This window comes from Theropithecus gelada, chromosome 7b (genome assembly GCF_003255815.1).
Source record: "Theropithecus gelada isolate Dixy chromosome 7b, Tgel_1.0, whole genome shotgun sequence".
Lineage (NCBI taxonomy): Eukaryota > Metazoa > Chordata > Mammalia > Primates > Cercopithecidae > Theropithecus > Theropithecus gelada.
Window position 1 is genome coordinate 53,154,183 of NC_037675.1, and position 26,100 is coordinate 53,180,282.

A 26,100-nucleotide genomic window follows, 5' to 3' on the forward strand; every position below is an offset into this window, starting at 1 on the left:
CCAGTTCCAGAGTAGCTTTTCCTGAGGTCCCACCCCAATGGTCACAGACCTACTCAGGGCCCAGAATTTATTTAACAAGATGGTTGGTTGGCCTATGTTACCACAAATGGCCTGTGTGTGACCCTTTTTCAGAGTACAGTTATTTGCCAGAATTTTTTTTTTTGAGACAGCATCTCACTCTGTTGCCCAGGCTGGAGTGTAGTGGCACAATTTCAGCTCATTGCAACCTCTGCCTCCTGGATTCAGGTGATTCTCATGCCTCAGCCTCCCCAGAAGCTGGGAGTACAGGCACACACCACCACACTCAGCTAATTTTTGTATTTTTAGTAGAGATAGGGTTTTACCATGTTGTCTAGGCTGGTCTCGAACTCCTGACCCCAAGTGATCTGCCTGCCTCAGTTTCCAGAAGTACTGGGATTACAGGCATAAGTCACCACACCTGGCCTATTTGCCAGAATTGAAGAAAAATTTTCTTCTCCCTCTGGAGAACTCTGCTGTTAATCTTGTTGCCACTAAGGTAGCAGGCTGAGATGTTGCAGCTAAAGACTGCAGAAGAGACTAACAACCCAATTAAGTTATAATTAGCTGAACTATTTCAGGTGTTTTTAATCAATGCCCTCCTCACCGTAAATCATAGGCAAGGTCTTCAGGGGAGAGGGAAGAAATGATGCTTCTATATTAATGCAAATATATACTTGTTGAAGGGCTGGATGAAGGCACAGACATCTACTTGGTTGTCTCACTCTTGGAATTAATGCTGACCTCCTCTTTCTTGCTCTTCTCTCCCTCTTACCTCCTCACAGACATACCCAGACACCTGACTGCCAACTGCTATAGAAACCCCTCAAATAGAACAATGAGAACACACGGACACAGGGATGGGAACATCACACATTGGGGCCTGTCGGGGAGTCAGGGGCAAGGGGAGGGAGAGCATTAGGGCAAATACCTAATGCATGCAGGGCTTAAAACCTGGATGACAGGTTGACGGGTGCAGCAAACTACCATGGCATATGTATACCTATGTGACCTGCACGATCTGCACATGCATCCCAGAACTTAAAGTTAAAAAATAAAACCCTCAAATATTTTGAGTGTGTCCACTCTGCTCCTGCCCTCAACCCTTCTTTCAATGCCTATCCCACACTGTCACGGGGCAGTCTTTCCAACATGCAAACCCGGTCACATCAGTCCCCTTGACTACCATTTTTAATGGTTCCTTATGTTTCCATTTTGATCAAATTGCCATGGAAGGTACTTCCTCAGTTAACCCCAGCCCACCTCTTCAGTCCACCATACCCACATACCCTGGCCTTTTGGTCCCACTATGCCAAGCTATTCATGGCTCACAGGATAAGCCATGCTCTGGCCCAACTCATGCTTCTGAGCAGCCAGTTGCCTCAGTCTGCAAGGCCCCCTTTCTCTTCCCCAGCCATTGGCCGCCACCTTGGTTTCCGCCGCTGCTCTCAAGACTTTCCTGGTGACTCAGGCAAAGGAAATGTGTCTCCTTTCTGTGCCTCTCCCAGCTGTGTGTTCTCTTCTCAGTTCACTCTGCTCCTTCCTGCTTTGTTCATGGGGCTTTCCCAGATACTCAACTAGTTTGATTGAAGACATTCAATTTGTTGAGGCAGAAACATGGAGCAGTTTTATCTTGCAAATGGCTGCTACCAGCTGTACGTTCCTGTTATTGACTGTCCTTTCCCTCTAGGGACCCAGTCCCCTTACCATTTGATTCTATGTCATAACTCATAAGTCATCACTTGTGTTTATTAAAACAATCTGGTCTGGTTTCCCATCTCATATTTGGTTCAAACTCTCTTTCCCCAGGGTAGGCTTGACTAGGCTGGGTAGGGGGCAGATCTTATGTCTGAGACTCTCCCCTTGTTACTCATGATGTCGCAGAGCAGAGGAAGAGGAGGAGGAGTTTCTCTAAGTCATTGTTTTCTTTGTTGGCTTCAGTGGTGCTGAAGCTGCTGGTGACTCTGCTGTTGTTGACAGCTCTGTGTGTGTGTGGGTGGAGAGGAGTGTTGTATAAAGAGTTAGTATGCTCAGATGGAAGCCCCAAAACCTCCACGGAAGAGGACTCAGTTCCAAGAAAGTCCCCTGAGCACTGGTGGTTCCTTCCCAGGAGAACCTACCATAGCTTCTGGCTGACCCCCCCCCGGAGGCGCCACACCATGGCCCTCGGTATCTGTTCCTCTTCACCTCCTGCCACAATTTTTTTTCTTTTTTTGAGACGGAGTCTTGCACTGTCGCCCAGGCTGTAGTACAAAGTGCAATGGCACAATCTTGGCTCACTGCAACCTCCGCCTCCCAGGTTCAAGCAATTTTTCTGCCTCAGCCTCCCGAGTAGCTGGGATTATAGGTGCAAGCCACCACGCCGGCTAATTTTTTGTATTGTTGGTAAGGATGGGGTTTCACCATGTTGGGCAGGCTGGTCTCAAACTCCTGACCTCGTGATCCTTCTGCCTTGGCCTCCCAAAGTGCTGTGATTACAGGCATGGGCCACTGTGCCCGGCCCTCCTGCCACAATTTTTATTGAAACAACTTGGTGCTCTTGCTTTGATTTAAAATAGATAAAAGACACCGAATTTACTGTGAATTCTTTTTTTTCTCTTGCCTCTGTTAAAAATCTGTTTCTCTATGGGGCTAAATTAGTGTATCATATGGGCCAAATCACTTTTTAAAAATACGTAATTTTCAATCATTAATAAAGGCTGGTGCAGTGGCTCATGCCAGCACTTTGGGAGATTGAGGCAGGTGGATTGCTTGAGCCCAGGAGTTTGAGACCAACCTGGGCAACATGGTGAAGCTCTATGTCTACAAAAAAAATACCAAAATTAGTCGGGTATGGTGGTGCGCATCTGTGTGGTCCCAGCTACTCAGGAGGCTGAGGTGGGAGGATTGACTGAGCCCAGGAGGTCGAGGCTGCAGTGAGCTGAGATCATGCCACTGCACTCCAACCTGGGTGACAGTGAGACCTGTCTCAATAAATACATAAGTATCCATGGATCTTTAAACTATACTCAGATCTTAGAGACAATCTTGCCCAGCATTTCTCAAAGGATGCTCTGAAGAACTACAATGATTCTGTGAAAGCAGTACTCAGTGGCCAAATACGTTTGGGAAACGCCACATTCTTATTCTGTAGAATTCCCTCTCAGAGAGTCGTCCCAGATATCAGAATATCAAAAGCCCTTAGAAGTCCCATGGTAAATAAACCTGGTCAATGTTCTTGAACCTAAGATTTTGAAAATGAGTTGAGCTCTGATTTCCCCATCTGTACTTTTTACCCTGTGTGCCACATATTGATCCAGTTTGGGACATGCTGGTCTGAGTGACGAGGCAGTGGTACATGCTGGAAATAATATTAAAAAATGGTAGTTACAGGGCTGGATCCATCCTCTTTGTGCTCTGTAGTCCCCTGGGCACAGAGCTTTGTCTGTCGACGTCACTGCTCCAGCATTTATAAAACGTGGGACACTCTAGTTCATTGCAGCTTCCACCTTTGACAAGATAGGTATCACAAAATGACCTCGTGATTCAGCAGCCAAAAATTAACAGTAAAGCACCCGTAACTCTGTGTGAATCCTACCCAATTCAGTTTTTTAAATGTATAAACCATTTGTCAAAAGGTAGAAAGGTGGATATTGGAAAAGGAAAAACAGATTAATTTTAAACTACTTGACTCAGATATAATCATGAAAAATCAAGGAGGTGTGTTATCAACCATTTTAGTTTTTGTATATATTTGGAGTAATATAGAATATTTTTTACATACAATTTTTTTCACACACAAGTGCTCTTCATACATATTACTAAAGACAGATATTACCCAGGCTATGAAAACCATAGAAACCTGGATTAACCAACTTTTGTTACATGGTTTTATCAGGCTGTTACAAATCAATTTTAAAAAGACAGGAAACCATTTAAATTTGTTGTTAATTCTCTGAAGTTGTGGAATAGAAGTAAAAATTCAACTTCAACCCCATATTAAATTTGAGCGTTTGGAATCTTAATCCTAAAATTTAGAACTATAAAAAGAAGAACATTCTAAAAAAATGTCGGTGAGACCTGTTTTTTGCTTTGTTTTCTACCTAACTTAATTCTGCCACCCAGTTGAATATTTCAGGTTTCCTTGGTGGAACGCAGGCTGAGTGCTGAAGGGCTCTAGCCACCTGAGAGTGGCATCTGCCTTCCCGTCACCATGCCAACACCCCTAGCTACAAAAAAAGGGATTTCCCCTTTTTCCAGTCTTCCCTCCCATGTGGGACAGGTGCATGCACCTCTACTCCAGGAAGGGCACCATTCGTAATTACAATTGCTTCCTTCCCTCCACTTTTGTGTGAGAGAAGAAAGCTTGAGATGCAATCCTTTGTCTTTTCAAACGTGATTTTTTTGGTTTTGTTTTTTGTTTTCTTGCTATTCTTACTGACGTCTTTGTGTGGTGCAGCGGCTGGGATCCCACTGCATCTACATGGCAACCAGGAAATCAGTCATTCAGAGTTGCCATGGTAACCAGAGGGGGGAGGGGAGGAGAAGTCCATTTTATCATGGTAGGCTGTGTCCCTTCCTGAAAGCCTACAGAATTTTTAGACAGAGGTCATTATGAAATCAACAACAACAAACGCCCGTTGTCATCAAGACAGGCCTGTGAACTGGCATCCCCAGGCAAGATGCAGACTGGCAGGGTGGGAGTGAGCATGCGGCCGACCCCACCATGAGGCACAGGGCGTCGCCTTCTCCCCTCAGCACAGATGAGAGGTGACGAATGCCACTTGGTCTCTGCAGCGTCTGTAGAGGGAAGTCTGTAAGCGGGAGTGCCAACCCCAATTGGCAGATTCTCTGACACTTCAAGTCTGCAAAGGAAAGCAGGTAACCGACGTTGTATAAGAAGTGAGCCTCTTGGTTTGGGTGGGGGCACAGCTCTACTTTTATGGTAAGAGGAGCCCTGACTGCGGAAGTGGGCTGAGGCGTGCTGTCCCAAGAAAAACGGAAGTATCTGTTAAGTCTTGTTTCCTGTCACATCCTGGAGCTGAAGGTAGTCACATTTCAAATTTAAAAAAAGAAAGTCAGGGGAAGTTAACCAGTGAGATTATCTTTTACAGGCAGGATAATTAGAATCCTCAGTGGTGTAAAATCTTCCACCTATAGGCGGGTTGAGTTTTATCACAGACAAGAGGGGCCCTGGGCCCTCAGAAGGCCTTAGCTCCTGGATTTATTTAGTCTGATCTTTGGAGAGCAAATTACCAAGAGTTGATCGCACTTCCAACTAAAATTGAGAATGTGCTCCTTGATTTTAAAAAGTCTTCTAATGGTGATATTCTAATAGGCCAGGACATAGTGATGTTACTCTATGAATACAGGTCCGTTTTTTGTTGTTGTTGTTGTTGTTGTTTTTTGTAAAATGAAAAATGACTTCTCATCTTCCTTTTTAACAGTAGAAGGTTACGCTTTTCCTCTTTTGAAGTTGAGATGAACAAATTCTTGATTTCCTCCCCTCTTCCCTCCACACTGCCCCCTCCACTCTCTTGATTCCATCCTAGTAAATAGCTCCACCAGTCACCATTCACTTTGGAGTCTTCCTCCCCCTTACTCTCCTTCCCTTACATCCAAGTCAGCAGCAAATTCTTATAGCCCTAGTTTCAAAATAGAGCCTGAATCCAGTCTCTCCCCATCGCCTTCGCCTTTACTATTCATCATCCTAAGCCAAGCCAACATCATCTTTCTAAATTTCAAAAGGCCCTTCTCATTGTTCTGGTTTCCATTTTGGCTACCTTCATTCTGGTCTCACAATGCAAGTCAGATCATGCCATGCCCTCATTCAGACCATTTCCCACCCCATGGCTGTACATCACACTCAGAATACAACCATGACCCACAAAACTCGATTAAGTGTAGCCCTCGACTACTGCCCCATCCTTATACCCTATGTGTGCATTCTGCTCTATCCATGCTGACCCCTCCTTGCTGCTTCTGAACACGCCCAACTTCCGCAGTCTCGGGAGGGTGTTGTGCACTTGTTGAAATATTCTTCCCTAGATGTTGGGTGGCCTCCTCTCACTTCCTTCAGGTCTCTGTCTAAATGTCTTCTGCAGGAGGACGTTTGTATCAGCCTGGGTATTTTAGGAAATAGAAGGCGCACCATTTTTAGGAGAATGAAGGGAGTGTTTACCGAGATATGTGTGGGGATCAGGAAACCAACAGCAAGATCTGATGCCACATCTAGGCTTGAAGGGGCTAGTGTTGTAGGAATGCAGAGAGTTGCAGTCCTGGACACCTGTGGGGCTGCCTAGAAGAAGCTGTGGTTCTTGAGGAAGGAAACCAGGACCAGAGAACAATGCTGAGGAATGGACACACTGACCTCACTTTCTACCCACTGGTCTAACACAGATGGAAATCAGAGACTAAGGGAGTTGGAGTAATGAAGTACTGGGTACTATACAAGTTATCTACTGTTGCATAACAAACGATCCCCAAAACATAGAGGTTTCATACAATATATACTTTTTTTCTCTTATAGTTTCTGTGGGTCAGGAATTTGGGAGCAGCTTATCTTGGTATTTCTGGCCCTCAGTCTCACTTGAGGTTACAGTTAAAATATCAGTTGTTTGAAGCCTTGTCTGGGGTGGAGGATCCATTTCCAAGGTGGCTTGCTTACATGGCTGGCAAGTTGGTGCTGGTTGTTGACAGGAGACCTAAGATCCTCCCCATGTGGGCCTCTCCACAGGGCAGCTTGAGTGACCTCACAACATGGCACCTGGTTTCCCCCAGAGCAAATGATCAAGGAGGCCAAGGTGGAAGCTACAGGGCCTGTTACAACCTAACCTTGAAAATCACACATTGTCATCTCAGTCACATTCTATTAGTCACACAGATCAGTTCTGAGTCAATGTGGGAAGAGACTATACTAGAGTACAAACAGTAGAAGCCCAGAATAATTAAGGGCCATCTTGGAGAGCAAAGCAAAGAAAAATGGAGAATGAACAGAAAACGGTGAGGGAGGAGATGGCAATCAGAGAATAACCAGCACCCTTCCTTGATCATCCAGTTTAAAATGTTTTGTGCATTCCTGCTGCTCTGTTCCCCTTCACTGCTTTATTTTTCCTCTCCAAATTTAATGCTACCTAACATATTTATCTATTAATGATTTTATTTTTGGATTCCCTCACTATCATATGAAATCCATGAGATCAGAAACACTGTTTTGTTTCCTTCTGGCACCTAGTAAACTTCCAATAAATATTTGTATATTCAAATGTATGAATTATACCCAATTTTAGATAGAAAGCAAATGGGTTTTTTGTTGTTGTTGTTGTTTGTTTGTTTGTTTTTGAGACAGGGTTTCACTGTGTTGCCCATGATGGAGTGCAGTGCCATGATCATTGCAACTCATTGCAGCCTCTATCTTTTGGGCTCAGGTGATCCTCCAACTTTAGCCTCCCAAGTAAGTTGGGACTATAGGCGGGTACCACCATGCCTGGCTAATAAAAAGTGAATACTTTTATATGGCCAATTCCAGTAATATCCCCATCCTTTTTAAACTAAAAAATTGTTCCTCCCAACCCAACTCCATCCCTAAAAAGACTAATTACTAATCACGGAATTATAACTTTGTTTCTGCGAGTTTTGGAAGCAGCATAGTTGCCTCTTGGTCCTTTCTCTTTCTTTGGCTTCTGTTGTTTTCATTTGGCTGTTCCTTGGAGATTTTTATTTTTGTTTTTTGCACTCCCGCCCCTTAATTTTAGAAGTAAGTTTTCATATTTCTCCCTCTTAAAGTAAGTTGCCTCTTATGTGGCTGTTAAAATTGCCTGTTTATGTGGCTCCCATTTGAGTTCTCTTTGCAGCAATCTTATTTAAAAAATAGCTCTCATGAAAAGAATAAACCCCTCCCTCCTAATCTTCTTCCTTATTCTCTTTCTTCTGTTTATTCCTGAAATCTACCAAATGTACCAGTGAAAATTTCTTGTCTTCTGTGGCACATATGAGGCTAAAAAGATTGCTGACCTATGGTTACTGATGGTCGGAGGAAAAGAACAGATTACAAGCAGAAAAACCTTTCTTCTGGGCACTGGGGAACATGTAGAGTCCATTGTATTAGGCTGTTCTTGCATTTCTATAAAGAAATATCTGAGACTGGATAACGTATAAAGAAAAGAGGTTTAATTGGCTCACCATTCTGCAGGCTGAACAGGAAGCATGGTGCTGACATCTGCTCAGCTTCTGGGGAGGCCTGAGGAAGCTTACAGTCATGGCAGAAGGTGAACAGGGTTCAGGCATATCACATGGCAAAAGCAGAAACAAGAGATAGAGAGTGGGAGCGGGGTGCCACCTATTTTTAAGTCATCAGATCTCCTGTGAACTCAGAGTGAGAGCTCACTTATCACCAAGGGAATGGCCCAAGCCGTTCATGAGGGATCCACCCCCACGACCCAAATACCTCCCACCAGGCCCCACCTCCAACACTGGGAATTACAGTTCAGCATGAGATTTGGGTGGGGACAAATATGCTAAGTATATCAACTGCATATGCAATGCCAACCCACCGTGGAACTTATGTACACAATGTTATCCCAATCAATTGATTATAAGAAGAAGAAGGCAACCTCAGGAACATTTGCACCCAAATCTAGAGAGGGTGGAAGGATGATTTTTGTCCTCCATTGGCCCTAGAAACCGATGATAAATTAACACCTTTCCAGATGCCAAGTGGGAGAAACCAGCCCCTTAGGTTATAAAGCAGGTTCCCTTGGAGCAGGGGAGATAATCTGGTTGTCAAAATACATAACTTGGCTCCCCATATGCATACTCATCATTCTACACAAAATCTACACAGGAGTCTTCATCATAAACCCTTTGATCATAAGATGCCCTTCAGATCACCATCAGCTTTTGACCCAATGGTACTAGAGCAGCAGTTTTGACTCTCATACTAAGAGTACATACTAACCTCGTCATTTACTTATATCATAAATGGGAATAGTGAGTTTCCATTGTTCTTGTGGAGTTCATTTACTCATTTGACAAAGACTTAGTGAGCACTTACTGTGTATCAGGCACCATCAAGACCCTGCCTAATCAAGCACACAGTTGTTATCTTCCTACAGACTTAAGGGTAGAAAGATGTTTTTATTTTCCCATCTGATGATTGTCATAGATGGTGAGTCTTTGAAGAGTCTCCTTAGACTGTTATTCCATAATAAAATGGGAGTCTGTCTCACTAATAAATAGATTAAGCAAATATATCCATTCTGAACACTTTATTCCTTAAAATCTTATCTTTTTTCTGGTGGTGCCTTCTCAGCTGTGGGGCATGAACAACTTTTTTCTCTCTTGTCTATGTTATTTGTGGTTACTGCTGTCATGTCTTTCAGATATAAAAGCATTGCTGTATGTAATCCTTAAATAAGGGTGCCTGTAATGTCATTTTTCCACTTTTATATCAGCTCTGCACCAAGTGTGTTGACAGGATTTTGGCAGGATTTACTTAAGTCATATTATGCTGTTAATTTTCAGTTTATGCAAATCTACTTTCCAGATGTAAAAATTTAGCAGTGAGGGATGTACATAAATATTTTAATAGTAAATAAATGACTTGGCTGTGGTCTGGGTAAATTTCAATATTCTGAACTAGGAAGGAATCAATGACCATAACTGATCTTGAACATGTAACTCACTCTTTTCTTTGGAAAATAAAATCATAAACAATAAGGTATAATGAACAAACTTGCCAGACTAACAGATACTATAGGACTTTGTTAATATTTTAAAAATAAAAACAGCCCTACAGAAATTTGACTTATCTCCCTCCTCCTAAAATGAATATCTGGACCTTACTTGTCATGCTCTTGCCTTTATTGAGATATGCAAATAAGATTTATTGCACACCTACTGTGTCCTATGCACTGAGCACTGGACAAGGCACTAGAGATACAAGACTGAGTAAGACATTACCTGTGAATTCTAGGATTTCACATGTGGTTGAAGATAGAGGTAAACATGCAATGATAATACAATGTGATAAGAGCTATAACCAGGATAAAGAAGTGGTAATTTGTCCGGGCAAGGGAGGGGAGTTATAAAACTGCACAAAAATAGTAATTTGCTAAGGAATCTTAATTATAGATTATTTTTGCCAAGTCAATAATTTGAGACTTCCAATTTTACTCTATACTACATAATTCTTCTCTGTTGAAATTTCCCTGTGTAATCATACAAGTAATACTTAAAGAATGCTGAATAACTTCTTACTAAAGTAATGGAAATCATTTTAGCAACATTTTGTGAGCAGTGTTTTGCATTACTGCAAATGCACCTTCAGAGTTCACAGATTTGCCGGAAGAGCAATCAATTGACAACACTTTGCTTCATAAGAGTTTTCTACATATAGTGGGATTTACTATCATCTGAGTAAAGACAGATTTTTTTTTTTTTTTCCCCTGCTGGTTTAATGTTATTACTTGGTCGGTAACTTCACGGTCTTTCCTTTTTCAAAAATCACTATCACATTTACCCCCTTGCTACCTCCTCTTCTCATTTTTTGATTTCTGGGGACATTTTTGGTAATATTTTAAGCAGTCTTAGTAGTTATTCACTCATTCTCTTAGATTTTTAGCTGATTTTATAAAATGTTCTGGTATTTTCAAAATGGTCAGTAGTGGTCATAACTGTCTTCCACAGGATCTAACTGTTTATATTCAGTTAAAGTTAACAAACAAATACTGAGTGCATGCAATGTGCCAAGTGCTGTGCAAGGTAGGTGCTGAAGATGCAGAGATGTGAGACCCAGCCCTTGCCCTCAGGGAGTGGCAGGTCTAGTGATCCCACTCTAGTGGACTCTGATGGAAGGGACACATTCACAAGCCATAGTTCCCTCCACTGCTGTGGTTCTGTTCGTGAAATTCTGTCATAGAAAATTCAAAATGAGAACCTGAAAACTTAGGTACAGAATAGAGGCAGGGGAGCCAAGCAAGGTCACAAGTAAATTTATGAAAACCCCTTCCAGTAGAGAAATCAACAAAGACACAAAGAAAAATGCCTTTAAACAGCTCCTTTAATTCCCTATCCTCTCTTGCCAACCTATTTACTGACAAAATAGATCACGCTGTCTAGTCTACATTTTTGGCACAGAAAAACTGAGTCTTGCCTTTCTGCCTTGCCTATAAATTATTGGAGTTATTATTGTATAGCTTTTCTTTCAAGATACTTCAAAATGATTTACATGTGTGATATTAATCTTGCAGATTTGTATCCTTTAATTCTGACATTCCTTTTAAAGGGCTATTTTTCCAAGGCTTTGTGGGTGCACAGTGTTCTCTAACCTCTGTCACACTTCACTGCAGACTCCCTCTTCTTGATCTTCTTGCCTGTTTCCTGTTGTCCCTGAATTTCTTTTTCTTCTCTATTTATTTATTTATTTTTTTGGGACAGAATCTCACTCTGTTGCCCAGGCTGGAGTGCAGTGGCACTATCTTGGCTTACTGCAACCTCTGCCTCCCAGGCTCAAGTGATTTTCCTGCCCCAGCCTCCCGAGTAGGCGTGCACCACCATGCCTGGCTAATTTTTGTATTTTTGGTAGAGATGGGGTTTCACCGTGTTGGCCAGGCTGGTCTCAAACTCCTGACCTCAGGTGATCCGCCTGCCTTGGCCTCCCAAAGTGCTGGGATTACAGACATAAGCCACCATGCCCGTCCTGTCCCTGAATATCTATATTGATCTTCAGGGACTTTTTGGAAGCAACAAGTTTTACTTCGCAGAATCACTGTTTCTGTTTTTATGGTAGTAACACATTTGGTTTAAATTATTTCACCTGACCCCAATCAATAGCCCAGCTCCAACTTTTGCTGGGGTTTGGAACAGTTTCTGCTTATGGGAAGACCAGAACTTCAGAAACATATAAGGCAGCCCTGGTTTGGGGAGTGTGGAGCCCTTGTTCCTAGTAGCGTGGTCAAACTCTCTCTGGGCAAAACCGTTTGTATCCACAGCAAGGCCTCCATGACTCTTTTAAAAATTTTTTATTTGTTTTTATTTATTTATTTTTTAGGTGGAGTCTTGCTTTGTTGCCCAGGTTGGAGTACAGTGGCGCTATCTCGGCTCACGGCAGGGTTGCAAGTGATTTTTCTGCCTGAGCCTCCCGAGTAGCTGGGATTACAGGCACCTGCCACCACGCCTGGCTAATTTTTGTACTTTTAGTAAAAAATGGGGTTTCGCCATGTTGGCCAGGCTGGTCTTGAACTCCTGAACTCAAGTGATCCTCCTGCCTCGGCCTCCCAAGGTGCTGGGATTACAGGCATGAGCCACCGCACCAGGCTGGCCATGGCTCTTTCTTACCTACTTCCAACTCTACTTCTGTCTCCCTCCTGTCTTTTGCCTTCTCCCTGCCTGTGTCCCTCTGTGCTACTGTCCTCTTCAGTAAGACCTCAGGCTTCATGGTTAGCCCTCCTCCAGCCCCCTTCTTCAACTTCCATCTACTCTTGGCCTCCTTACCCATCCCCTTCCTCTCCTCATCAACATTTGTGTTTGTTTTCTCATGAAGGATTAGGAAAGCAAGCATCTTTAACTCATTCATCACCGATAGCCTCCCCAGGAGTGTATATATTCAACACACACATGTATTATGTGTGTGACATTTCAGGCAATATCAGAGAAGGATCTGGGGGGCTTCACACTACTGGCTGTGCCCAGAGCAAAAGAAGAGAACTCATGGTTCCAACACATTTCTCTCTGATGAAAGAGTTGGCTATTACTCTTCATGTCCCTTGTCCCACTAGCTTTCATGCTGGGCCGTGAGACAGAGACTGACATTTTTCATTAGTGAAGGCCAGCCACTCTCTCTCCAGAAAGATTAGTTCTGCCCACCCACCCCCTGACTCTCTTCAAGCCAAATATGATTCAGTCTTCTTGGCTCCCAACAGCTGGGCTTAGGCTCAGATGTCTGGGGGTAGGGAATGATCCTGTGACACACAGATCAGATCATGATTATATCTTTTTGAAGAACTCTTTAAAGAGGCTTCTGTTCCCTTTAGCTGATCCAAGAAATGCCTGGAATTCTAGCTTTTCTGTGATAAAATAACAGCTCAATAATTTACTTATTCTTGATTACTATTCAGCTGAACAATTAAGTAAGCCATTAAATATACCATCGATGTAAAAGAGTGGACAAGATTTATGACTACATGGATTTACCTTTTTGTTCCCATTTACTCTTCCTTCTTCCCTGCAGCCCACACATGCACTCAAGGGGTGGGTTTGCTGGCACAGCTGATGGCTCCTTTCTGATAGGCTCCTTTCTGATTGGAAACAGAGAGAGAGAGAGAGAGAGAGAGAGAAAGAGAGAGAGACCGACTGACCTACCTACCTACCAAAGCTGAGACAGGGAAGAAAAAATAGGGTGGGCTCTGCCAGAGAAGGCAAGTCAATCAAAAAATAACTAGGCCGGGTGTGGTGGCTCATGCCTGTAATGCCAGCACTTTGGGAGGCTGAGGCAGGTGGATCACCTGATGTCAGGAATTCGAGACCAGCCTGGGCAACATAGCAAAATGCCATCTCTACAAAAAATACAAAAATTAGCTGGGCATGGTGGCACTCGCCTGTAATTCCAGCTACTCGGGAAGCTGAGGCAGGAGAATCCCTTGAACCTGGGAGGTGGAGGTTGCAGTGAGCTGAGATTGTGCCACTGCACTCCACCCTGGGTGACACAGCAAGACTGTCTCAAAAAAATAAAAAAATAAAGAACTAGCTGGGCATAGCGGGGGAGGAGAGAGAAGGAGGTGTACAGCATTGCAGAGAGATTAGGGAGTTTGGGGATTTGGCATATGAGATGCTCTGGGACAGTTGGGATGTGGCAAAGATTTGAGAGTGCAGAAGGGGATGTGAGAAGTGTTTCTAGCTTATTCATCAGTCTCTTTAAAGTTCCTACAAAGATACAAATAAAAAATAGCTTTCTTTTTAATATTTATTTTCTTTATTGATGTTGTTGTTCAAGGTGGAGTCTTGCTTTGTTGCCCAGGTAGAGTGCAATGGCAAAATCTTGGCTTACTGCAATCTCTGCCTCCTGGGTTCAAGTGATTCTCCTGCCTCAGCCTCCTGAGTAGCTGGGACTACAGGTGTGCACCACTACACCCAGCTCATTTTTGTATTTTTAGTAGAGATGGGGTTTCACCGTGTTGGCCAGGCTGGTCTCGAACTCCTGACCTAGTGATCTGCCTGCCTCAGTCTCCCAAATTGCTGGGATTACAGGCATGAGCCACTGAGCCCAGACTTAATATTTATTTTCTAATTACTTTTTTGTTGCCAGATTATGCTTCTTTATAAGAAGTTCAATGCAGAAATGGAACTAGGAGTTGTCCTAGAATTTTTTAGGCTTGCCCATATAACAAATATTAAGAATTTGTTGTGCATGTGCCATGGATTTCTATAGAAAATTTGCAAAATATATATATATAGAGAGAGAGGAATTATTGTTTCTTACCCCATGACCAACTTCTCGTTTTTGAGACTTCCTTTTTCTCCCCTCACTCAAAGAAATGGAATTTCTACCAATGATACCTTTTCATTATACAAACATCTGTTGACTACCTACTGTGTGATAAGCAAACATGGACTTAACCTTAATGGACCCAAATGCTGAGGGGTGAGATGCACATCTAACAAAACATGAAAATAATGTCCTTAGTGCTGAAATGGAAGTAGAGGCAAGGCACCTGTCGCACTTACAGAAAAGGAAGCACCTGCTTAGTTTCCACGGTCAGGGAAGGCTTCTGAGAAAAGCTGAGTCCTAAAGGGTAAGTAGGGGTTTACTAGTAGGCAAAATAGAGGAAGGGATAGGGCATTTCTGGCGACAGAAATAGCATGTGCCAAGATGCAGGGAGAAAACAGCACAGCCCCTTCAGGAACCTGCTGTGAAGGCTGTAGCACATAAGGCTGCAACAGGCACTAAGGGAGAATGTGGACAGGTGACATCACAGAAGGCTTTGTATGCCATGCAGAGGAATTAAGGCATACATCCTGTGAGCAACCCAGAGGGGAGATACTGAAGTATTATAGTAGGAAAGTGATTTGATCAACTCTCCATCTCAGCAATGTATTTCTGGTGGGGATGGCTTTGAAGAGAAACTGGAGGTCGGAGGACAAAGTAGAAAGTATTGTAATTGCACAGAAAAACACAAAGCATTTGTGAAATAAGACAGTGGCAAGAGGAAGAGAGAGGAGGAGTTTGGGCAAGGAGATAGTTTGGTGGTGAGAATGAAAGGATGAAGAACTTTAAGTCAGATTGGGATAACAAAGATAAAAGATTTGGTGGTTATTCTTATATTCCTGATGTGGGCAAATGGTTTGTATTCCTCATTAAATGAAATGGAGAATATAGAAAGAAGAACAGGCTTTGGGTGAAGGTATAGTATATAATCTGGGGATTATTAAACATAAGAACTCCAAGGAACATCCAGCTAGAAAGCTCAATAAAATAGGAGAGACATCAGGCCAAAATTATGTCCTCTTCATTACCCAACCTCCGCTGCCAGTAGATGTAAGAAATACAAAGTATTAATGCCTGCAAATACGGCCATGCATGAGTGTTAGAGTATTTTACAGACTTTTGTTTTACCCAGTGATAAAATGTACTGGGATAGGCTCATGGTTAGCAATTGATGCATAAACTATTAATGGTGAGATGTCATTTTCCTAAGAAATTAACACTTTGCAAACTTGGTATGCAAACTTGTGTTAAGAGCTCTAAACTGGATTAATCTATCCTGGCCAAGTTATACCCCCACACTTTACTTTTCTCTCCTGAAAAAGAGGCTATTAGGATCAGTTGAAAAGCAATGAGGTATTAATGAGAGAGAGATCTTAAAATCTAGTTTTTAGCTTTGTATAGAGTTTTGTTGGCACCTCCTAACACTGGCAATTAACCTACTCTGAGTTTTATAAGGGCCAGAGATGGAAGAACTGATTAGAAGGCAGCAGGCAAAATTCCTAGAGATTTTATTGTTTGAAAGAGGTTTTACTATATAGGCTTAAATATAAATACCAGCCACTCTCTGATGGTTGAGAGAGAGAGAGTGAGTTAGAAACAAAAAGACACAAAAAATTACTGTACTTGAATCTAGAGTTAATGCCAGAACCTACTGGTCTAAAATTAACCATAGTCTTGTTTCCAACCATTAATAACATGCTTCTCATTTTTCTTAGGCTTGGCATCATGCATGTTTAAATTTACATTTAAAAGCTCCTGGTAACCTTTGGCACCAGGGTTCCTGGTGTGGAGGTAACTCACATGTTGGTGGATTCATGCCCAGTCCTCTCACTACTGCAATTCTATTTGCTGGTGGATCGAAGGTAGTTGCTCATTTTCAATCTTAAATCAATCCATTTTGTAGCTTTCAGGTTTGAGTGAGTTGACATCAGGGTCCTTTTTGATGGAAGATTTCCTTGAAAAAATAAGCAAACTCTGTTCATGGAACATCAAATCGAAACAAAGGGTGTTTTGGGACTGTCTCAGAACATTTCACAGAAATTAAATTCTGTACCTTCTAGGTTAATGTGCTGTGGTCCCCACGGTGTGTTTGGAAGGCTCACCTGGTGAGTTAATCTCCATCAGTCCTAGATTTCTAACATTTCCTGTTAGTTTACTTGCTGGAGGATTAAGGCGAGACTGGATTAAAAAGGAGGAGTTGGGGAATTAACTGTTGCCTGGCAAGATTAGCTTTCCAGGCACTGATTCCTGAGAAAAGGTGATTTTTTGTTGTTGTTTTTAGCTCCATAGTGTTGCCTGGACACTAGAACAGGATTCCCCTTCCCCCATCTCATGTTTAATCTGTAGCTTCCCCAAAGTACCTTGTGTTAGTACTGGGGGGAGAATGACTCACACATTGAATAAATTGTTATTAAGGCATCCGGGTTCAGTTGCGAACATACTAATAGTGAGGAATCGGAAAACCAAGTACTGGTGAGGGTTTGGCTGCTGACTGCCGAAATCACTTACTGAATGTGAGGCCCAATGTCCTCTAAAAATAATAAGAGTTATTATGTGCCGAATACTCCCTATGTCCCCAGAACTATTAGCATTTTGTATACCATTTCATTTAATCCTCAGGTTTCCACTGTAGAGCATGGCTATCATCAACTACATTTTGCAGATGAGGAAACTGAGGCACATAGACGTTAAATAATTTGCCCAAGTTCATACAGTCACTAATGGCAACTTGGATTGAAATTCTGGCAGACAAACAGCTTGCAGTTTCTACCCTTGTGTGTTCCATGGTATTACCTCCTAAGATGAAGGGAAGGGACTGGAGGATCGCGTGTGTCCTTTCAGCCCTGCTAGTGTGTGTGGGATGGGAAGAGGGATATTCAGTTTCTCTGTTGGGAATGTGCAGCATTCAGCACCACCTCATTCCTTCCCATCTATGAGAATCTTTTGGAAATAGTCCTCACTGTTAGGCCTATAGGTAGCATCGCCAAACTTGGTTTAGTTCCCGTGCCCCATAAGAATACTTATCAGGCCATTCTTTTCTGAGCATGTGGGTTAAGTAAGATCTCAGTGGTAGTGGGACCTTGGAGGAATGAAGCATCTGAAATGTTGGCCACGGAGAAAAATGCTGCAGTGAGAAGCTGCAAGCTGCAAGCTCCCAGCTAGCTGGTTTGATGGGGACCACAGTAAATCAGGAGGAATAGTGGAGGCTGGTGTGGGATCTTGGGGGCCAGAACCTGACCAGGGGATGTTGACCCAAAAAAGCAGCAGCAGCAGTAGCAACAACAACAGCAAGAACAACAATAGCTACAAGCCAAGTTCAGGCTAAAAAAGCAGGCAGTGTGCCAGGAAGGGGGCCGACTGAGCGGTGTGTGGAAGCTGTCGCGGAGGTGACGGTGGGGCCATGAGAAAAGGGGAAGGAAGGAACAGACAGCACCAGAGGGACTTGAACAAAGGGAGAAGGGGGATTAAAGTCAAATCACTGTCAGCAGCCCAGGAGCAGACAAAACCACCAGAGTAAGCCCTGAAATGGAAATGAGAGGGAAAAGAAGCAAGCCGCTAACAGCTACCAAGAAGAGGAGGAAGTGGGAGATGCGCTGCTTCCTGTAGAGAGAACGTTGATTGAAGACAAAGCTGGGTGGGGACTAGTCCCTGGGCTGCAGCCGCCGCTACACATACTCACAACGCTGCCGCTGCGCTCCGTGGGCAACTCCTACTACTGCTGGGCTGGGCTGGGCTGGGCTAGGCTGCACCGGAGCTCGCCTGCACAGATCAGCTCCGGAGACAGGGGAAAACCACACTCCTCTGACCAAGCCTCGGGAGCTAAGGTAAAGGAAACGTTTTCCATGTTGCTCGTTTTTAATTGAGAAAAATGACCGTCGCCTGTGGTTTTAAGGTCCGATTTCTAAGGGATGATAAAGACATCCCTTCAGGACTAGGGGAAATGATTAGATTCTTTTGGAAGGGTCTTTGAGAATGACCACATTTATGACACATTTGATTAAAAAAAACCTCATCATCAGTGCTTAGATTTGATGACTCGACAGGGCAACATGCTAAATACAAGAAGCTGTTTGTATAGTTCTCTCGGAAGAAAACCAGGGCTGAGTCGAAATCCATCTGGGGCTGTGAAGCCGTGGTCTGGTCATCGGAGCCTTGCAGTCCCCTTGTTTTAGGGGAGTAAGTGGTGTAAAATATTAATTGCATTCTCTTTCTTACACATTGCACTGGGATGTCTTCTGATCTGCAAAAATAATGGCTGTGATTTCGCTTTTGGGGGAGTTAAATTCTTTTGTACTTAGATTTTGCCAACAAAGGCTCGAATTGCGTATGTGAGGGGCAGTATTTACCATTAAAAAAACAGTGTCTTCCTCCCTTAGCTTGTGCAGCTGCTTTCAGGATAACCTCAGGCACAGCTATCATTTGCCAGTAGGTCTTATCCTAAAGTTGCATCCTTGTTCAAAGGAGTGTGGCGGGTTTAAGGCCAGTAACTTGTCCAGAATCAGATACTAGTATATGTATGGATTTTATGTTTATATGCGTTTTCTTCACCTCTAGGTCAAGGTGCATGTTAGCCTCGGTGAGGGACAAAATAAAAAAGTGCAGCTGGGTTCTTTCCTTACATGAATATGCTGTAGATAGACGGAAGTAGTAAAACCAGAACATGATTTTTATTCTTTGATTTTCTTGAGCCAAGAATGTTCTTAATGAGAGCTTAGGTCTATGGCTTGTTCATATTTATGAATGATATGTAAAAGTACACTAAATAGGTCTGGCAGATGAGAACTGAGATTGTGAGATTCCTCTGACAGGATATATAGGTGAGTTTAATACCCTGGTGTAGCACGATTTAAAGAATTAAGCTATTTTTTTTAATCTTCAACAGAAAGTACAGTTAAGCAGTAAGTAGTTATTGATAAAAGGGTTTTTTTTTCCTAGAGTTTCTATAATGAAAGGAGATAATTTTTCAAAAGAAAGAGGAAAAAACTGCTTATATTGGAGTAAAAATAACAAAAATGTCAATATTTTGACACTCACAAATTCTTGAAACATAGGTTCTTAAATACCAAATATGCTAGTTGAGAGGGCATGTATATATGTATCTCCTCGTTTATCATCATTCTCACTTGTGAAGAGCTATAGGGCTGTTTTTAATGCTATCTTTATGAAATCGATATGGCTTCTCAAAATCTGTGGAGTAGCAGCACATTTTGAGAGATGGGAAGCTTTCATAGCTACTAAAGAAAAAAAATGTCTATTTCTCGGAGGTTTTTTGCTCATTAAAGTAAACCTGCACCGTGCCTAAGAGACAAAGTACTGCTGGTATTGAAACCATGGAACTCCTTGAAGGATTTACTGAATTTAATCAAACTTGTGGGCAAAACAAGTCGTGGCATGGATTTTGCAGTTCGGCTTCCTATTTGCATCCTAAAGGGAACTATGTAAAGATCATCTTCTTAGAGAGGAGACCTAGGGTAGATCTTAGATCCAGAATGACCCAGTGGAGTTCTAGAATCAAGCTGTACATCATGAAATGAAGTAAAAAGTTGGCAACCTGAGCTGCATGGATGAGGACAGGCTTACCCTTTGGTACTTACTCCTCTGCAGGCTGTATTCACTAGATAATGCCAACACCCTGCTTTGTTTGGGGAGGCACAGACAATCTGCATTACTCTTCTGTGTGTGTTTCACACATGAGTAAGAAAATGAAACCTTGCCCGACGGGCATAGTAGAGTCAAGAGGGCCCTGCTGTCTTTCTGAAAACAACTAAGAGGTGCCTATTTTCTGCACAGCACAAAACATTTCTTAATTGTTAAATTCCAGCTTGAAGCAGAACATTAGTGAGTAACAGCAGATCAGTAACTATGATGGTAGAATGTTTAGCAAAAAGATGAATATGCTTCTATGCTGTAAAATGAAACTATTTCCACTTATTCTGGCCATATGGAATATTGAAAGACATAATGATTTTTCTTGGGGTATTCACTGGCTGTTGAGGAGTAGACCAACACTGAAATTTTAATTGTACTATTTTTTTTTTTTCTGCCATATGGCCAATGGCTGAATGGAAACATGACTCCATTATTTCATGGCCAGCCTTGGGCCTCATATGGTGGGCATGTAGTGAATATGTTTGGTTGACTGACTTTGTTTAGCCTGCTTCAGAAAGCAAGCCCAACTTTTAAGTCTAAAAGCTGTATAGTCAAAGTAGAAAGCCTGTTCATAAAAGACTTCTGTGGGTAGGAGAAAACACTGTGGAGTGAAAAGAACACAGGCTTTGGAGGCAGACAGATCTGCCTTTGAAGCCTATCACTGGTTCTTACTACTTAACTTGGTACATTAACTTAGGAACCTCAGTTTCCTCATTGTAAAGAAGGGCTAGTAATACATAATCAAAGTTTTTCTTTTGTTTTGTTTTTGCTTTTGTGTGTGGATAAGTGAGTGCTTTCTACATAGAAGATACTCAAATGTTATTTTTTCTTCCTTGGTGACATAAGGAAAAGTTAGCATATTCTTGGCCTTTACCACTGCCTCACAGGTTTAGGGAGACTTTTTTTATAGTGATAAAATATACATAACATAACATTTCCCATTTTAACTATTTTTTTAAGTATGCAGTTCTGTGGTAGCGAGTATATTGATGTGCTCTCATCACCACCGTCCATCCACAGAACTGTTTTTATCTTGCAAAACTGAAATTCTATACCCCTTTATCAATACCTCCTCTTTCCCTCCTTAGCTCCTGGAAACCCCCATTTTACTTCTGTCTCTATGAATTTGACCAAGTATCCCATATAAGTAGAATCATACAATATTTGTCCTTTTGTGACTGGCTTAATACACTTAGCATAATGTCTTTGAGATTGATCCATGTTGTAGCATGTGCTAGAATTTTCTTCCTCTTTAAGGTTGAATAATATTCCATTGAATGTATAGACAATACTTTGTTTACTCTCTTTTGATGGCCCCAGGGCCACATTTTGGCTATTGTAAATAATACTGCTATGAACACGGGTGTACAAATATCTGTTAGAGTCCCTGCTTTTACTTCTTTTGGGAACCCAGAAGTGAAATTGATGAGACATAGTAATTATATATTTAATTTTTTGAGGAACTGCCATACTGTTTTCCATAGCAGCTGCACTATTTTACATTCCCACCAGCAATGAACAAGGATTCCATTTTCTCCACATTCTCATCAATATTTACTTTTTATTTATGATTTTGATAACAGCCATTATCAAAGAGGTATGAAGTGGTATCTCTTTGTGGTTTTGATTAGCATTTCCCTAATCATTAGTGATGTTGAGCATCTTTTCTTGTGCTTATTGGCCATTTGTACATCTTCTTAGAAAAATGTCTATTCATATTCCTTGCTTATGTTTTTCCCCAGAAATACTGTGTTGAGAATCTTTGCCAATTTTTAGTCAGATTTTCAAGGAGACATTTTCAAATGGTGGGATCTTTTAACTTAACGTGTCATTAGATCATAATCATAATCTTTGTATTTAACGTCCTTTATACAACAGTATTATCCCTGCCCAGATAAAATACTTCTCTCAAAAGTAACATTTGAAATCAAAAGGAGAGGGTAAGAAAATGTGCCTAGTTTCTGCTAGTTGGTGATGTCCAGAACCTGATAGTGAAATTCAAACCTTTATTGTAGACAGTCACACCAGTGATTCTGCTGGTCAAGTCTTAGACCAGGCTACCACTACGGAGGCACTGGAGAGCTGTTTCTTCAGTGCTTTTCTGGTCCCCTCTCATTCAGCAGAGAAAAATGCTCAATAGGTACATGGTCAGAAAGGGAGGGGAGAAATTAAAGTACTAAATTGCTCTCAAATCCTTTATAATGGGGAGCATTAACTTGTGGGGAGGGGCTATGGTAGTTAAACAATACAATGGGTTTCTGAGACAACAAGTTTCTACTAATGAAATGTGATGCTAACCAAAATTTCACTTTTAAAAATAATAAATCCTCTGTTTCCTTTTCCATGACAGATTTTACTCCTTATCCTTAAACTGGTGAGGCAGGGTATGGTGAGGCTGAGGAGAGTTGGGCAGAACAATTAGCAGGGACCCTACTGAATAGCAACAATATCTTAGCTTTATGGTGTGGGGGCAGATATTGACCTTACACGGTTTGAAGAGCTCCTGAATAATTAATGTTAACTTTCTGTAATGCACTTTGTCCATGTGCTGGGGGTCGGGGTGGGGGGAAGTTTGCAAATAATGACCCCTAATTTTATTTAATATGCACATCTATTCATTCTACAATTACTGGGAGAACCCAGGTGCCTGGCTTTACTAGATCTGGGGGGGAGAGGAGAGTTGCAGAGCTGTGTTAAGATTTAGTCTCCACCCTCCCACCCTCACCCCCAAGATGATGACTATGTTAATTAGCCTGATTTGATCATCACAATGTATACGTGTCTCAAAACATCACATTGTACCCCATAAATATACACAATTATTATTTTTCAATTAAAAATATAATGCAAATTTTATGAAGGACTTAGTCCCTGGCCTAGGACATGCTAGAATGGTAGAGCTAAAAATGATCTGAGGCTGACCCAGCCTATATCGACCTCTTCATAAGGGATAATAAAATAGGCCTGGAATTTAGAGTTGCACAGTTCATTAATTCTTTACCTCCCAGTTAAAACTCCATTTCACTTACCTCCATATTAGAGCAAAGTCTTTATACGTTATCACATTTAAAATTGTTTGTAAGACTAAAATATTTTGTTTAAAAAAAAAAGAGTAGACTGTTTACATTTAGTACCCTATATAAATATGGAGTTTCTGTGTACACACTTGTTCAGGTGTAAAGGCTGCCACTGTGGAATAGAGATTTAAATTTTCAGGTAAGAGTATTAGAGATATCTGTAAATATATGGTTCTTGAAAATTCTTATGTTAAAGACAACAAGTTGTATTTAGTGGGAGTCAATGTTCAGACAATCTCTAGAGGACTTCATTAAACACTGAAAATAAAAAAGGGAGCTCAATTCTCAAACTTTAGTGATAACATGTTTCTTAGAAGTAGTACCACTGTATACAGAGGCTCAAGATAAGACAGGATCAGCCCCTTTATCTCTTGGCAAATATGTGTAAACAGTCAAGCTGTTAATGAAAAGGCTTTGAAAAACCAGTCTCTTGACCACTTCTTCCCTGTTCCCTGGCCTTCCTTTGCTCCCTGGCCAGCCCGGGTGTGGGGTCAGGCATTCCCCTGATCCTTTTCCCAGAACCCAGCACTCAGAGGTAGAGGAGAGGGGCTGAAAACTGGGCTGACTGGTTCTACTTCAGATTCACTGCATCTCCGAGGGCCATTGCTGTTCTTTCAAAATTCCTTCCTTCTTCCTTTTGTAGTTCACTTTTCACTCTCTGCTGTGCATTTTCAATGGAAACCATTCAACCAAGTCCCTACTGCCTTTATTCATTAGAAGTGACCTCACCTTTTGTCTTTCTGAGAAGGCACATATTACAGACTTCCTCAACCTCATTCTTACCACCTCAAAATTTCCCCCATGTTTTCCTTTATTTTAGTTCATTTGAATTGCTGTCACAAATTACCAAAGAAGAGGTAACCCAGAAACAATAGAAATCTTTTTTTTTTTTTTTTTTTTTTAACACTTCTGTGGGCTGGAAAGTCCAAGATCAAGGTGCTGGCAGATTTGATGTCTGGCAAAGGCCATGGACATCACTTTCTGTGTGTCCCCACGTGGCAAAAGGGGCCAGCTGGCTCCCTCCGGTCTCTCTTATAAGGGCACTAATCCCATGCATGGGAGTCCATACTCATGACCTAATCACTTCCAAAGGTGGCCTCACGTCCTAATACCATTGCATTGGGGATCAGGTTCCTACATATGAATATGTAGGGGGACAGAAACATCTGCATCATTCACATCATTCATTCTCCTCTTCTTCCTAAGTCAAATTAACACCGTCTTTCCTTCAAGCCAAGAGTAAACCCTCTACTTGGACTCTCTATACCATTCCCTTTTACTTTCTAAGGGATCATGTTGTGACAATAATTCTGTCCTACATATTTAGTTTCTTCTCTTTCTTGGTCCTTTCCTCTTTGCCTGTAAACATGCTCAGTTTTTCCATACTCACACAGAGTAATTAAGAAGTAGATGAAACAAATTTCCTCCTACCTCTCTGAGGGCTCCAACTTCACTAACTTCAGTTCCTGTCCCCAAATATGAGTGTTCTCAAGATACGAGTCTTTGACCATTTAATTTCTCCCTCTCCCTTAATCAAATTCTGTCCTGTGATTTCAGTCATTGTTTCTGTGTGGGTCAGTCCCAAATCTGATTAAGCATCCTGATCTCTCACCTCCTCTCTCAGCTTGCACAGCAAGCTGCCTGCAAATTCACCAGAACATCCAACCCACAGAAATTGAAACTCACATGTCCAAAACCGTGCTCACCATCACCTTTCCCACTCCTCAAAACCAGCTCCTCACCTGATTTTGTAACTGTTAATGATACCCCATTTCTCATTACCTCAGTTATGATAATTCAACTTCACTATTTTCCTCAGCAAGCACCCCTAGTTGCAGGAAGTTGTATAGCCCTTTGCAATTGTGATTGGGAAAATATCTTCATACTGACTCTTTTCCATGTTTATCGGCAGTGTCTTAGTTCAGGCCCTCCTCACCTCCAGCTGGGCTGACTTGTTTTTTGAGTTCTTTTCTCTCTGCCTGGGATAGGTTAGTTCCTGCTTCCCCTTCCATACTTCTTCCCCACAGTCTTACTTCTCTGAATAACCAAATTCCATCTGTCCTGTAAAGCTCAGTTCAAATGCTGCCTCTTTCATGAAGCCTCCCTTGGTTTCTTCCCTTTTTTCCCCAATAGAAAACAATGCCTCCTCTGAAATCTTTTGTTCTTTCATCACAGCATCTAGCTCATTCTAGTGTGTATAACAGCAATCTGCATTTTTTTTTTTTTTTGACCACACTCCAATCTCTTTGAGGACAGCGGTCACATTTGGTTTCATCTTTGTCTTCCTTATACCACAAAATGCAGTTTGTTTATCATTCATTTATTTAGTGAACATTCTTGAGTGACTCAGTTTTTGATGCAGAGTGGGTTAGATATAGTACTTGTCCTCTAAGAGCTCACAGACTCGTGGGGAAAACAGACAAATACAGAAATATAATTACAATACAATTAGTCCATCTGTTCTAAGTCTTAACGTCTGCAGTGTACCACGTGCTCTTCAAGATGCCAGGGAGATTAGGATGAACAAAACTGTCCAGTTGTTTTCTTGAAACTTCCATTCGAGAATTGGGAGAGATTCAATAAACACAGAAACCAGTGGTTTTTAAATCTAACTGCATGTTAGAAATCACTGAGTGGGTACTTTGAAAAAAAAATCTATGTCCCAACCTCACCACAGAGTAATTAAATCAGAATCAACCAGGATTGGAACCCATTGACAGAAATGACTTACAATAAAATAAAATATCAAGTAGCAGTGAGTGCTTTGATGGATTGAAGTAGAAACAGATTGAACGGTGGGGACTGTGCCTATGCTGGCAGGGGTAATTGGGAGATTACTTCATTGAGTAATCCCTGAAGGGTCTCTCTGAAAAGGTGACATTTGAGTTGAGAACA

General features: G+C 41.8%; 1 protein-coding gene across 10 annotated transcripts in view; it reads left to right on the top strand.

Moving 5' to 3' along the window:
- GNG2 (G protein subunit gamma 2) overlaps positions 1-26,100 on the top strand; it is a 149,273-nt gene that overhangs the window by 16,600 nt on the left and 106,573 nt on the right. For 4 of the 10 annotated variants that reach the window (XM_025392925.1, XM_025392921.1, XM_025392923.1 and 1 more), the window contains exon 1: positions 17,641-18,303. The exons of 2 other annotated variants lie outside the window; for them this stretch is intronic. The gene's annotated coding sequence lies outside the window, so the exon portion shown is untranslated. Of the gene's footprint in view, positions 1-4,636; positions 4,879-15,028; positions 15,124-17,640; positions 18,304-18,837; positions 18,905-26,100 lie in introns of those variants that run through there. 4 more of the 10 variants (XM_025392924.1, XM_025392928.1, XM_025392926.1 and 1 more) reach the window with 4 other exon arrangements.